A 16,534-nucleotide genomic window follows, 5' to 3' on the forward strand; every position below is an offset into this window, starting at 1 on the left:
GTTTATGAGCTTGCTCCCCCTACTTGTGCTTCTCTTGTCCAAGAATTTTGATCCATCTCTTTTCTTCAATGTTGCTCCCTCTTTGTCCATGTCCAATTTCTCCCCCGTTCAATCAAGCTTTCATATCTTTGTACAATCTCTCCCCCTTTGTCATCAATTTCCATAAAAGGTGTGCTTCTTATTGATGCAAAGGTGTGCACTTTGGGGTAGATGGTTGAGACTTGCATTTTTGATGGACATTACTTGAATATTGGAATGACACCATATGTAGATACCATTTAGAATTTGCAACTTGTACTACTTGTATCTTATCATTCTATGTATGGGTCATCCATTTTATTTCACTTAAGCTCTTGTAGGTGAGGGATGCATTCTTTATTTGATGATCACTTAAAGTTGAGGATCACTTGTGAAACCATTGTCTACTATATATAGATACCACTTGTAGGAAGTGAATACCATTTGAAAGAATCTTCTAGTATGGAACCACTTGTTTGATTTATCAATAAAGACCATTTCTTGAACATTTGCTATCTTCATGAGTACCACTTATAGGATATCACTTGTGAGTTGAAACATACAAACTAGATATCCATTTGCATTGTTGTCTTGTGCTTGTACTCTTATCACTATCATGAGCTTCTATGATTGACTTGAACTAAATTGTTTTGCCTAAGCTTCCAAGTTCGGTTTGAACCAATGACAAGCTTCTTCACACCTCTTTTAAGGGTTATCTTGTCAATGTTGTACTTGTCACTTGTTAGCAATACAAATTAAGTCAAGTACTTGGGTTCACTAGCTCATGAACAAATTCATGTACTATCCACTAGATCAAGTAATCATTCACGCAATAGTGGTAAGCTTATGAATTTAAAACATTTCATTTGTTATGCATGATCCTATGAAGTATGTACTATATGCACTAACCGCATACTAGTAAGGGATGAAATGATCATGCACATTACAATGATACCTTTGCTATGTTGGAGTAGAGGATAGTCACATAGATTCCAATTCATTACTCCAATAGCAATGTGAAGTCCAATTATAAGCTTGGTGAAGACCATGTATGTTAGCATTTTCCCGAAAGCGCAATAGAAAATTTGCATCCGGACGCTGGACCCAAACCCATCTCACCCCTGCAAACACTACCTCCTTTGTAAATGTGCCAACACCACCAAGTGTACACCACCATGTATATGTGTGTTAGCATTTTCACAATCATTTCCCAAAGGATGTTAGCCACTCAACTTGCCACGCCACTCGATCCTAGCGACAATGCAAAGTTAGATCACTCGAGTGGCACTAGATGACCGATATGCAAACAAGTTTGCCCCTCTTGATAGTACGGCCATCTATCCTAAACCCGATCATAAACTTCTCTACACACCTATGACCGGTGAAATGAAATGCCCTAGGTTATACCTTTGCCTTGCGCATTCCATTCCATCTCCTTCAATGTCGATGCAACACATGCACCAACACGATCAACAATGATATGATCCACTTCATATCATCACATGATCATATTGGTTCATCGATCTTGACTCTACTTGCTCTTCACCGTTGCCATCGTCCATCGGCGCCAAGTCTTGCTCAAGCTTCACCGCCACGCGGTCCATCACTCCAAAGCCTTCGACTTGCCCTTCACGCTTGCAACCGGTCCATCAAGCCAAGTCTTGTCTTGATCTTCTCCACCTTGATCACATGACTCAATGTCATGTCTCATGTGCATTTAAGCTCCTTCATCATCACATGTGTGAGCTTTGCAACATCTCCAAGCCATTTTCACCTTCATGGCATATGTTGCTCACACACATGTACCTGTGGACTAATCACCTGTGTATCTCATATAAACACAATTAGTCCACTTATGTTGTCACTCAATTACCAAAACCAACAAGGACCTTTCAGCTAGGTCTGGCCACCTTTTGTAATCAGAACACCTGCAACCTTTTCATCATCCTCATTCTTTGATTCCCTGCTTGTCATCTCGATAAATCTCATTAGTCCTCTAATTTGGTGGTCATCAATACCAAAACCCACAATAGGGCTTGATTGCACTTACAATCTCCCCCTTTTTGGTAATTGATAACAACACAATTAGAGCTTACAAATGATATAAAATCTAAACTGAGATTTTTCGAACCATGGGTGTAGGAGCCTCCCTGAAGGGTCGAGATGGCGACTAGAGGGGGGTGAATAGTCTTTTCTAAAACTTAATCACGTCGGCTACCTGATACAAATACGGAATTAAAACTATCGGTCTAGCCAAGACTATACCCCACTATATATGTTCACTAGCACCTTGCAAAGATAACAATTATGCAACAAAGGTGCCGGGCTAGCTAGAGCTCTCCTAAACAATTTTAAGAGCAAGGTTACACAAACCTATACCACTAGTATTTTAAGCAACAAGAGAGCTCCTACACATGCTAGTAAGCAAAAGCACAAAGCTAACGATGCTCACTAGCAATGCTCAATAACAAGGCAACCAATGCCTAATTAGAGAGCGCAATTACTTAGCTACACATACTAAGTAATGTGACTAACAAGGTTACATAAACCAAATTAGCCACGCATGTGAGCTACTTCTATGCTACACAAGCAAGAAGGTAATTAGCAAGCCACACAAGCTATCTAATTACAAAAGCAACAACACAAGCGTAATGTATATGAAAGTAAACGCAAGCTTGTGTAACGGAGATGCAAACCAACGGGAAGAACAAGGTTGACACGATGATTTTTCTCCCGAGGTTCACCTGTTTGCCAACACGCTAGTCCCCGTTGTGTCGACCGCTCACTTGGTGGTTCGGCGGCTAATTGGCATCACCCGCCAAGCCCACACGTCGGGCGCCGCAAGAACCTACCCCTTGAGTGAGGGTAGCTCAATGACACGCTTTACTAATGTTGCTCTTCGTGACTCCCGCGGGGCGAGCACAAGTGCCCCTCACAAGCACTTCTCTGGAGCGCCACACAAGCTTCTTGCGCGCTTCGACGGAGACCACCACCAAGCCGTCTAGGAGGTGGCAACCTCCAAGAGTAACAAGCACCACCGGCTTGCAACTCGATCACCTAGTGCCACTCGATGCAACCTCATAATGCAATCGCACTAGAATCACTCACTCACACAATCGAATGATCACTATCAAGTATATGTGTGATGGAGGGCTCCCAAGCACTCACAAGCATGGACACTAAGTCCCTTGAGGTGCTCAGCACCAGCCATGGCCGAAGGCCACTTCTATTTATAGCCCCAAGGGCTAAACTAGCCGTTACCCCTTCACTGGGCAACGGTCGGGCCGACCGGACGCTCTGGTCGTGTTGACCGGACGCTGGACCTCAGCGTCCGGTCGCCCATAGACGACCACATGTCCCGATTCCAACGGTCACTTGACCTGACTGGACGCAGCAGCTTCAACTAACCGGACGCTGGACCCTCAGCGTCCGGTCGTTTCCAGTAAGCTCCCGAGCATGACCGGACACGTCCGGTCGAACGCGATCGGACGCAGCACCAGCGTCCGGTCACTCTCCAGCTACTGCTACACTCCACGTCAGTGCGACTGGACGTAGGCAGTCAGCGTCCGGTGCATTCAGATCCAGCGTCCGGTCAGTTGACCGACGCCAGCATCTTTGCGATCAACTTGTTTTCACTTCTAACTTCTTAATCCTTGCTCCAAAGAGCCAACCACCAAGAATTTGCATCCGGCGCAATAGAAAATAGGCACTCCATTTTCCTGAAAGTGTACACCACCATGTATGTTAGCATTTTCCCGAAAGCGCAATAGAAAATTTGCATCCGGACGCTGGACCCAAACCCATCTCACCCCTGCAAACACCACCTCCTTTGTAAATGTGCCAACACCACCAAGTGTACACCACCATGTATATGTGTGTTAGCATTTTCACAATCATTTCCCAAAGGATGTTAGCCACTCAACTTGCCACGCCACTCGATCCTAGCGACAATGCAAAGTTAGATCACTCGAGTGGCACTAGATGACCGATATGCAAACAAGTTTGCCCCTCTTGATAGTATGGCCATCTATCCTAAACCCGATCATAAACTTCTCTACACACCTATGACCGGTGAAATGAAATACCCTAGGTTATACCTTTGCCTTGCGCATTCCATTCCATCTCCTTCAATGTCGATGCAACACATGCACCAACACGATCAACAATGATATGATCCACTTCATATCATCACATGATCATATTGGTTCATCGATCTTGACTCTACTTGCTCTTCACCGTTGCCATCGTCCATCGGCGCCAAGTCTTGCTCAAGCTTCACCGCCACGCGGTCCATCACTCCAAAGCCTTCGACTTGCCCTTCACGCTTGCAACCGGTCCATCAAGCCAAGTCTTGTCTTGATCTTCTCCACCTTGATCACATGACTCAATGTCATGTCTCATGTGCATTTAAGCTCCTTCATCATCACATGTGTGAGCTTTGCAATATCTCCAAGCCATTTTCACCTTCATGGCATATGTTGCTCACACACATGTACCTGTGGACTAATCACCTGTGTATCTCACATAAACACAATTAGTCCACCTAGGTTGTCACTCAATTACCAAAACCAACAAGGACCTTTCACTCCCCCTAAATATGTGAATAAAGATTTGAATTCTCAATTTGGCATAAAAGGCCATGATTCATATTTTAGGTGTGATGGGAGCCTCCCCCCTACATCCATGCCTGCTGTGGAGTGCTGAGCAAAGTGTCATAGGAATAAACATGATGCATATGACAGTTTTTATCAGTTCAAGCATACAAGATTCTGGCTGATACAGCACAGGGCGACACTGTCGGCCCCAGAGGGCGGCACTGCCGTCCTGACCATACTAGTCAGATAGCAATCAGATTTCAACAGAAGATCATATGTATATAAAACAATCTAAACTTAGAATACGACAAGCTAAAATAGTAACCATGAATACATGTCCATATCCGAAGCAAATTAAGTCACAAAGTAGCATAATTTCATAAAATAGTGTTTTTGAGCGACTCTCAAACTCACAACCTAACAGCTACTCTTATCGGATCTGAACAATAAGCGCAGTAGCGAAGAACACATGGCGTCGAAAAACTGTTGACCCCTCTAATTTTCTCCCCCTTTGGCATCAAATACCAAAAAGAGAAGAAAAAGAAGAGAAATCACTCATCACTGTCGGAGTCGACGCGGGCACGTTCGGCGACATGGGTGTGCGAAGTGAAGCGTGCTGAACGTCACGAAGGTGCTGCCCCAGCTAAAGTAGAAGTCCCTGCCTGATCCGTCGAAGGACGCGGTCTCCTAGAGTATGTGCGAAACAAAGCTGCCTGTACCTATGGATCGGCCTCTGTAGGGTGAATCTCTGCACCAAGCTCTTGCTGCATTGGGGGCTCCTCAAAATGCTGCCCCTGTGGGTATCCATAGTACTGACTGAATGGCTCATATGAGTGCTCATGCTGTTGATCATCCTGCTACTCATCATGGTGCTCATGTGACTGATCCTGCTCCTCATCAGAAGAAGAGAGGTGAGGCAAGTCAGGAAACTGAGGTGGCGACTGCACTGGTGAAACTGGTGGCAGCCCTGCCATCTCCATAGCATGCCTCACAGCTTCCCTGTTCTCCATTCTATCCTCATAAACAGTCTGTGAAGTATATGCACAATGAGTAAAGATTGCCTTCATCTGTGCACTCATCTTTCCCCATTTTGATTTCTTCTTTTGTTCCCTAGCCCTGGATGGCTCAGGAATATCTCTCTGTGCAACTCCAGAAGGGTGAAGGCCTGCTACCCCACTATCTCCAAGTCCTCCAGAACTAGTGTGCTGAGTAGCTGAACCAAGTCCCCCTAAGCCACCATGGGTCTTCTTGATCTTGTAAATAGTGTGCTCACAATCCTTAGGGAACCACAAGCCAGTCACTCTCTCAATCATAAACATGAGGTAAGGAGCATAGGGCAAAGATGTTCTCCCATCATCCATGGCATAAGCTAGCTCAACCCAAATGAATCTTGGAACATTGAACTTTTCACTGCTGGGAAACCTAGACAACACATTAGTAATATGGTCATTCAAGTCTGTTGCATTGTCTTTAGGGTTGAGAGTGATCCTAAAAAGATTGTTCATGATGTAATAAAAGCTCTTGAGCTTTGTCCTTGACCAATCAGGAACTGCTAGATTTTGATCCTCCCACATGAAGCTTACTTCCATTGGTTCAAGACGACGCTCATTATGTATCCTTTCATATCCCCTGTGGATGTGCCCAAAGCCAAGAATACGACAGAAGGTGACAAAATCAACACGATAATGTCGCTCATTAGTCATCCAATGAAGCTCATCCATTTCCCTATTCTAAAAGTAAGTGGCATGAAACTAGGCAAGAATCTCCCTGTTCCAATCATACATGAAACTCATGATGTCTGTCATCTCAAAGCGGTCACAGGTCTTGATTGCTGTAGCAAACTGATGATCGTTCCTGCTCTCCAAGTCACCAAAGTTAATGTACTACATCTTGCTAATCTTGCCCTTTGACTTAGATAGAATAGCTGTAGTATAAAAATCAGATTGGAAAGCATTCCAAAATCTATAATCAATGTCATCGGATCTATCAGAGGAGTAGGGATCAATCTCTCTGGCTTCACCTGTCTTCTTCCAACTCATGGAATAATCAACAACTCTATGACCATCACTGTTTTGGGGAGGAATGAGGTCGAACCTATCAGTGTTATCTCTCATATAGCTGCTATCAAACTCTGAAAGATGTAAAGGAGAGTCAGGCCACACACGAATGGTTCTTCCCATCCTCTGAATATTTTCCTCTTCAACAAGATCTTCATCAAGATTTCTATCTCTATGAGTATAGCTTGCCTGTCCCCTGCCTCTCTTGACCTTTTGCTTGGTTGTCAACACCTTCCTTTTTTCACGGTCCATCTATGCAATTTAAATAAGACTTGATAAGAAACTGTAAAAGATAATGAGTTAGACACAGCTGTAAGCAGGTTTTAACAAGAAAAAGAATTTTGAAGATGACATAGGAAGCAGTGCTGGATTTGGAATCAACATGGTAGGGCGGCACTGCCGCCCCCTGAGGCCGGCACTGCCGCCCTCAGTTGCTTCACTATTTCATCTTCAATTTTCTTGTTCTGGTTAAATCCTATTTCCAACAATGTCTATTCATCATCACAATTTCAGAATCACAGTCTAAGCAAAGAATACATGAAACCCTAGCCATGAATTTGAAAGATTGAGTATGAAAATTTTAGAAACAATCTTTGATAAGTGAATCCAATCCATTCTGAACTTCATTGGATTTATGAACTTGAGTATAGCAGTTAGAATCTACTAGGGGTGGCATTAATGGTCCCATGGGTGGCATTGCCGCTCTCCCCAAAATCATTCAACCGGTGAAATCCAAAATCAACTCGATTCATCCATCAAGAACCTTTCTAAACCCTTCATACTCCCCCTAGAAACTAAAATCCATGACTAAAAGCTTCACATTGCATAGATCGAAAAGAGGTTAGGGTTTTACCTTGCTTCCAAACTGTTGGAGTGGAGGGAGAAGAGAAAGGACCAGGCCGGCTGCAACCTAGCCAAAATTGGCTAAAAACGGCCCAGTTTTTAGAGAGCGGCACTGCCGGCCAGGATGGGCGGCACTGCCACCCTGCCAATTTTGCAGGGATTACGCTTAAACTTTATGACCTCCTTCACCTCAGATATGGATACATATTCTCTAAATATCATGACCAGTAAGCAATCAACAATACAGACAATGGTCATGACACTTAGTTGGCCTTTTGAAATGATTTTGAAACACAACATAATATCCTTTTAAAATCATTTTCCTACTTCACTAGGTAGTCAAATAGAGGTGTGCTATATTTCAAACTAAGTTACGAGAATCAAGTATATTTAGCTCACTACGCAAAGCACAAAACCTTGACTCATCGAGAGGCTTAGTGAAGATGTCGGCTAGTTGTTTTTCGGTGCTCACATGATGAATTTCGATATCTCCTTTGGTTTCATGGTCTCTCAAGAAATGATGTCGGATGTCTATGTGTTTGGTTCTTGAGTGGCTTATGGGATTGTTTGCAAGCTTTATGACACTTTCATTGTCAAACAAGAGTGGGATTTGGGTGAATTGACATCCGAAATCACGAAGGGTTTGCCTCATCCAAAGTAATTGAGCACAACATGCACCGGCTGCAACATACTCGGCCTCAACGGTGGAAAGGGCTATACAATTTTGCTTCTTAGAACTCCAAGACACTAGGGACCGTCTAAGGAATTGACATGTCTCTGAAGTGCTTTTTCTATCTATCTTGCAACTGGCATAATCAGAATCCGAATAGCCAAGTAGATTGAATTTGGAGCCCTTGGGATACCACAAGCCAAGGTTAGGAGTGTGTACTAAACATCTCAAGATTCTTTTAACAGCCACTAAATGGCACTCTTTCGAGTTAGCTTGAAATCTAGCACACATGCATACACTAAGCATTATGTCTGGCCTAGATGCACATAAGTAAAGTAAAGAGCCGATCATGGAACGATATACCTTGATGTCGATGGCTTTCCCTTCTTCATTTAGATCAAGATGTCCATTAGTTGGCATGGGAGTTTTGATAGGCTTGGCATTCACCATGTCGAACTTGTTAAGCATATCATGGGTGTACTTGGTTTGGCTAATGAATGTCCCTTCCTTCATTTGCTTGATTTGAAATCCAAGAAAGAATTTCAGCTCACCCATCATGGACATCTCAAATCTCTTAGTCATAATCCTACTAAACTCATCATAATACATATGATTAGTACTACCAAATATTATGTCATCGACATATATTTGGCACACAAATATATCATTTCCAACTTTGTGAGTAAAGAGTGTAGGGTCGGCTTTGCCTATTTCAAAGCCTTGTTTGAGCAAGAATTCCTTAAGGCATTCATACCATGCTCTTGGTGCTTGCTTAAGCCCATAGAGCGCCTTTTGGAGTTTATAGACATGGTGGGGAAATTTGGGATCTTCAAACCCCAGTGGCTGCTCCACATACACCAACTCTTGTATTGGGCCATTGAGGAATGCACTATTGACATCCATTTGGTACAGCTTGAAGTCATCATGGGCAGCAAAGGCTAGAAGCATTCGAATTGCTTCAAGTCTTGCCACCGGTGCATATGTTTCTTCAAAGTCCAAGCCCTCTACTTGAGTGAAGCCTTGGGCCACCAATCTTATTTTGTTCCTTGTCACCACGCCATTTTCATCTTGCTTGTTGCGGAAGACCCACTTGGTACCAATGACATTGGTATTGGGTCTTTCCACTAATTTCCACACTTGGTTTCTTTCAAAGTTGTTGAGCTCTTCTTGCATGGCCATGACCCAATCCAGATCTCCAAGTGCTTGTTCTACCTTAAGAGGTTCCAAAGAGGAAACAAATGAGTAATATTGACAAAAAATTGCTAAATGTGAATGAGTTGTTATCCCCTTTCGAATGCTTCCAAGGATGTTGTTAACGGGGTGATCCCGTTGTATAGTTTGACGTAGCCTTGGATGCTCAACATCACTATGTTCCTCTTATGGACCTCCAGCCTCTTCTTGTTCAAAGATAGGCTCTAGGTTGAGTCCTTGAGGTGGTGGAGTAGGAGTTGAAGGAACTGCTGCTGAAGTAGATGGGGCAGCACTGCCGCCCTCATGAGCGGCACTGCCGCCCTGTTGATGTTCAGCAGGTGAGTGCTGCCCTTGTCGATGGAGTACGTCAGCAGAAATTTGTGCAGCAACAGCCTGGGGATCCTCATCATCAGTGGCTTGATCTTCTTGTGGCCTAATGTCGCCTATAGCCATTTGCTTGATTGCCTCACATGGTGGATCCTCCTTTCCTACAACACTTGAATCAACTTGCTCTACTTGAGAGCCATTAGATTCATCAAATGTCACATCTACCGTGACTTCAACTCTACCCATGGTTTTGTTGAATACACGATAGGCATGCTCATTTGATCCATAACCAAGAAGAATGCCTTCATCAACTTTAGGTGCAAATTTAGAGGTTTTGGGTCTTTTGTTAACTATAAAACATTTGCACCCAAACACTCTAAAGTAAGACACCTTTGGTTTGTTACCGGTTAGAAGCTCATATGAAGTCTTCTTGAGTTTCTTGTGTAAGTAGAGATGGTTGATGGCATGGCAAGTGGTGTTGACGGCGTCACTCCAAAAGAGGTCCGACATCTTGTATTCATCTAGCATTGTCCTTGCCATATCAAGAAGTGTACGGTTCTTCCTCTCTACTACACCATTTTGTTGAGGGGTGTAAGGAGTTAAAAACTCATGCTTCATGCCCTCATCATCAAGAAACTCTTCAACTAGAGTGTTCTTGAATTCGGTCCCATTGTCACTTCTTATCTTCTTGATAGGAAGACCGAACTCCCTTTGTGCCCTTCTCACAAATATCTTGACTTTCTCTTGCACCTAGGACTTATCATAGACAAATAACACCCAAGTGAACCGGGAATAATCATCAATAATAACTAAACCATATTTGTTACCCCCGATGCTTATGTAGGCGACCGGTCCAAAGAGATCCATGTGAATCAACTCCAACGGTTGTGTAGTGGTCATGATGCTCTTTGGTGGGTGAGGTACACCTACTTGCTTTTCGGCTTAGCAAGCACTACAAATCCTGTCTTTCTCAAATTGAATATTGGTTAGTCCAAGAATGTGGTTGTCTTTTAGGAGTTTGGCCAAGTTCCTCATCCCAACATGAGCTAGTCGGTGATGCCATAGCCAACCCATGCTAGATTTTGCCACTAAATAGGTCTCAAGTTTAGCTTTTCCTTTGTTGAAATCAACTAGATAAAGCTTGTTCTTGAGGTGACCCGTAAAGACAATAGACGAATCCTCCCTCTTAGAGACTTCCACACCCTTATCCGTGAAAAGACAATTATAGCCCATCTCATATAATTAAGAAACGAACAGCAGATTGTATTTCAAGGAATCAACATGCAAGACATTTGTATTTGAATGATCAAGTGTAATAGCTACTTTACCAAGTCCAATCACACCCCCTTTTGAATTATCACCAAATATAATATTTTCATCTGAATTTGTAGTTGGGGAGTATGATGAGAACATACTCCTTTCTCCGGTCATATGATTTGTACATCCGCTGTCAAGCACCCAACTTGACCCACCGGAGGAGTATGCCTGTAAAGCAAGTTTAGTTCCTAGTTTTAGGTCCCTAAATATTTTTGGAGCCTTGCATGTTAGTCACAAGAACTTTAGGAACCCAAATGACAGCATTATGATAAGTATTTCGACCATTGCCAACAAACTTGGCAAACATCTCCCCCTTGCTATTGTACTCCAAAACAAAGTTAGAATCCAAACATTGTGGAGGTGTTTTTGCCTTTGGTTGGTAAGCATATCTATTTGGAGTGACACAGATAGATTTCTTTGATTTCTAGACAACCTGCTCTGGATGAGACACCTTCTTGGGCTGGACATGAGCAGAGGAGGACGTGGTCTTCCCTTTTCTGTGGGGGGGCGGCACTGCCGCCCATAGGCCGCAGTGCTGCTCTAGGCTGGCCTTGTGCCACCATCTATGCAGACCTATCTGTACCTTCCTACTCTTTGCTCACGAACTGAACACACTCATATCCATTGATTACCTCTCTCCCATTGGTTTTACCTCCATGAGTGTGCCCAAGCCCATCTTTGATGCGTGGATTTCTTCCATCTTTGTATTGTGGCCTCTTTGTTTTTTCACCTTTGCCACCAGCAGGTTTCTTGCCTTCCATGCACCTTTTTCCTAACATAGCATTGAGCCTAGCAATCTCTTTTTTCATAACCTCCAAGTTTGCATGGTTAGTGGAATGAACATTTAAGTCAAGATTATAGCATTTTCTATATCCTTGGCTACTGGAGGGAATAGAAGTGTCATTTGTGTTGGAGGGATGTGAGGTGCTCTCGCATAGAAGGTTATATTGCTTCTCAAGTTTGTTGTGCTTTTCAATTAAGACACGATACTTATCATTGAATGCAATATTTGCCTTCTTTATGAGAGCATGTTCTCTTTGTTCTTTGGCCAAGGCCTTTCTCAAAAAGTCCAACTCACTTCTCTCTAACTCAAGAGCTTCCTTGCAGCCAATATACATCTTTTTGGTTTTCTCAAGATAATCATCTCTATCGGCTAGCTCAGCTTTGACACTTTCTAATTCCTCCATTAGATTCATGATAAAGAGCTTGGTTTTAGAATCTAACTTTTTAGTCAATTTAGCATATTTCTCAACATCGCTAGTATCATCATCACTAGAATCACTAAGTTCACTACTAGAGATGTCACTAGGAGGTGGAGGAGATTTGGCTCTTCGTTTTACCTTCTCACCCTTTGCCATAAGACAAACATGAGTGAAGCGGTGGTCATCATCATCGGACATGTTGTTGAAGAGCCTTGGTATGGAGAATGACTTTTCAATGGCCACGGTTGCAACCTTCACATCCTCTTCACTTGACTCCTTAGTTGAGTCCCACTCATGTCTAATATGTGCCTCTCCCATTTGCTTGTATCTCTTTTTGTGTTCATGCTTGCCCTCATTATTGTCCCTCTTGTATTTGTTTTCTTTCTTATCATAGGGACACTTAGCAACGAAGTGCTCCGTGCTGCCACAATTGTAGCAAGTCCTCTTCTTGTTTGGAAACCTTCTTTGCACTATCTTATACCCATTCTTTTTCAACCCCATGTGATAGCTTTTCATGAACAAAGCCATGTCATCAATCTTCATATAATCAGCCCCATCATCTTCATCTTCACTTGAGGATGAACTTGGATCATCATTTTGTGGAGTTGACTTAATTTCCTTGGGTTTACTTGTTGATGCTTGCTTGCTGCCCTTTGCCTTGTTGGAGGTGCCTTGATTGCTTGATTTATTTGCCTTGAGAGCTACTTCCTTGATTTTCATGCCCTCTAACTTGGCTTGCAACTCACCAAGTCTTCTTCCCTCATTTGCTTCTTCTCTTTGCATGTCAAATGTCAACAATCTTCCAAGCACATCATTTGGTGTGAAGTGCTCAAACTTCTTCTTATCTCTAATCAAGGTGACTACGGTCTCATTTCTTGGTGAGTAAGCTTCCAACATAACTTTCACCACTTTGTGATCATCAAGCTCATCACATCCATAGCCTCAAATCTTGCCCACCAAGGTCATCAATCTATCAAACATCTCTTGTGGCTCCTCTCCATCAACAATCACAAACCTATTGAGCTTGGCCATCAACAAATCAATCTTAGCCTTCCTTACTTTATCAACACCTTCATGTGCTAGATGCAAAGTGTCCCAAATCTGTTTTGCAACATTGACATTCATCACTCGGTTGTACTCATTTCCATCCAAGGCACTAAGAAGAATACTTGTGGCTTGGCCATTGAGATGGACATCAGCTAACTCTTCATTTGTTGGTGCTTCGGGATCTTTCGGTGGCTGCAATCCATTCACCACAATCTCCCAAAGACCGGGGTGAAGACCTACAAGATAGGCACTCATCAAGTGCTTCCACTTGGCAAAGTTTGTCCCATCAAAATGAGGCAACTTGCCCGTGGGCACATTCACAAAAGACCTTTTGTTATGGTTAAACAAATAAGAATAATTAAAGGATACGGCAGTATATTTGTTTTTGTTGTTGTTGATGCCCTTGTCCTTGCTATCCTTCTTTTTGTCCTTGCTCTTCACCTCCTTGCTATCTTTTGAAGCATGATATGACACATCATCATCTCCATCGTCCGAGCTACTAGAGAGCTCACTAGATGATGCATCATACTCATTCTTCTCTTGCTCTTGAGCTCTTGCTGCCCTTCTCTTGGCTTTCGCCTCTCTTGTGATTCTTCTAGCTTCTTTTCTCTTTTTCTTGTCTTTGAGCCGCTGCTCTTCTTTCTTCTTTTCTCTAGCTTCTCTTGTTGCGATCTTTGCGGCTTTTCTTTCTTTTCTTGCCTTTCTTCTTTTGGCATCGGTGGTCTTGGGTTCTTTGACGGTGGCATCACCTGCTGTGGACATGGACAGCTCGCTGCTGCTGCCAACATCCTCGGCGTGCACACCACTTGCGTCCGCAGCGTGAACGTTCTTCGAACCTTCTCCTTCTTCCATACTTCACGTGGTGAAGCGTATACGAAGCAACCTCGCTCTGATACCATTTGTAGGATCTACTAGAAGATAAAGAAGGCCTAGAGGGGGGGGGGTGAATAGGCCTGCAAAAATTCAACTCGAAACTCTATTAGAACATAGGGCAGCACTGCCAGCCTTATAGGGCAGCACTGCCGCTCTACGAAAAATAATCTAACACAGTTGAGATTTAACATATATGAACCTGACCCAACTAGCTACTTAATCCTGCAATATAAAGCCAAGATCTAGTTCGAAGACTGGATACCACAGAATCTTCACACAACAGTGAATCGAGCAACTAAACCCTAGCAACAATGTAAATAGCAGGTATAAAGAAGATAAATCACGCAAGACACACGATTTATCCCATGGTTCAGCACACCACTAAGGTTTGCCTAAGTCCACGTTGTTGAGGAAGCCACAAAAGGCTTGAGCTTGCCACAAAGGCTTGTTTTACCCTCATTCTCAAATCAAGAGAGTGAACTCTTGAAGTGAGGGGTGATTTCTTAGCTTTCGAATGAAGTTACAAACCTCCCAAGGCTGCCACACGAGTTGGCAAGCACAAGGGCGATGCCTAGCCGGCTAGGAGCAAGCTCCAAGAGTAACAAACCCTAGAACCGCTGGCCAAATGTGAACCAAATGCTCTTAGACTTTGGGAATCAGTGGATCTCCTCTCCAATCGAGTTTTGCTGCCTTTTCTCTCAAGTTTTGATGGTTGGAATCAAGGATTAGCTTGAGGGATGGAGGAGCAATAATGGAGGAAGGAGGTGAGCTTTGGTTCTGTCTATTTTCGAGCAGAGTGAGTCAGTGGAGAAGATGACCATTGTGGGCCGGGCCTGAAGGGTATAAATACCCCCTGAGCCCAACGGTCAGTCATGGGCGGCACTGCCTCTCTTAACAGGGCGGCACTGTCGCCCTAGCCAAAACAGGTAATATGATATGAAATTTGACTGGCTGTTTTGACTAGGTGGAAGGATGTAAATCTATGAATTTGAGCATCTGATTCAACAGTTGACCAACTGTCCTAAAATCCCTCTTAATAGTACGGCTTTTCCTAAACTCAAATTCAAAACATAAAAGAATTTAAACCTTCCTTGAGCTAGGTCTGGCCACCTTTTGTAATTAGAACACCTGCAACCTTTTCATCATCCTCATTCTTTGATTCCCTGCTTGTCATCTCGATAAATCTCATTAGTCCTCTAATTTGGTGGTCATCAATACCAAAACCCACAATAGGGCTTGATTGCACTTACACACCTAGGTGTGAGTGCCTCCCCATCCACAGGCAGTGTTCCGGAGCCCTTCGTCTAGGGCGCACATGGGGCCCCTCAGGGTGCTCACCCTCCTCGTTTCTACAAGCTTGAGTTTATGACCTACGACGGCTTTGAGGACCCTCTGAATTGGCTCAATCACTGTGAGCACAGACATGGTATTATGCCTTGGAGCAGGATGAGGGCATGCCCACCTGGGACCGTTTCAAGGAGCTGTGCAATCTGCAGTTCGGGCCGGCGGTTCGTAACACCCGACTGTCCGAATTGCCCGCCTTTCGTTCACCTCCACGGTGCAGGAATACTCGGCTCGCTTCAATGCCGTGCTCTGCCAAGCCCGTAATCTCTCGGCCCCGTAGAAGGCTGAGCTATTTGTGGACGGCCACCCGGAGCATATCAAAGTTGACGTGGAGCTTCGGGAGCCCTAGGACCTTCAGACGGCCATGCATCTGGCCTGGGCAATTGAGCGCTGGGCTAATGCTTCTATGCGAGCCACAGGACAGCATGGCGCCCGGCCACCCCAGTGGCCAGGTCTTCCAGTGCCCCCTCGACCCCTGGCGCCCCCTTCGGTAGCTACTAGCATGGCTGCTATTCCAGCAACAGTAGGGTCGATAGCCCCTGCTTGGCCTTTCCGCCGTCTGTCTCTAGCCGAGCAATTGGAGTGTCGTCGCCAGGGTCTCTGCTATAACTGTGACGAGCCGTATGTGCGCGGCCATGTGTGTCCATGGCTCTTTTATCTGAAGTCCACGAATTTTCTCGACGACGAGGTTCTCGCGGAAGTGGCTGCGGTAGCAGTCTTCTAGGAGGATGCTGCACCCCAGGAGGTTGTTCCTGCCGCCATCCAGGAACCCACAACCTAGCCCACCGTCTCCCTGTATGCCATCACTAGCATCCGGACTGAGAATGCCATGCTCCTCCCGGTCCATGTTCATGGCCATCGTCTTGTGGCGCTCCTCGACTTGGGCTCAACGCACAACTTCATCAACACCGACCTCATGCGCCGCCTACGCCTCTCCGCTACGCCCCATCCTTCCATGCGGGTGCTGGTGGCTAACGGGGACCGTGTGCCCTGCGAAGGGGTCGCCCGTGACATCGCTCTCGCCATTGGTGGGGAGGAGTTTACCATCAG

Source organism: Miscanthus floridulus, chromosome 1, assembly GCF_019320115.1.
Source record: "Miscanthus floridulus cultivar M001 chromosome 1, ASM1932011v1, whole genome shotgun sequence".
In the NCBI taxonomy this organism is placed as follows: Eukaryota; Viridiplantae; Streptophyta; class Magnoliopsida; order Poales; family Poaceae; genus Miscanthus; species Miscanthus floridulus.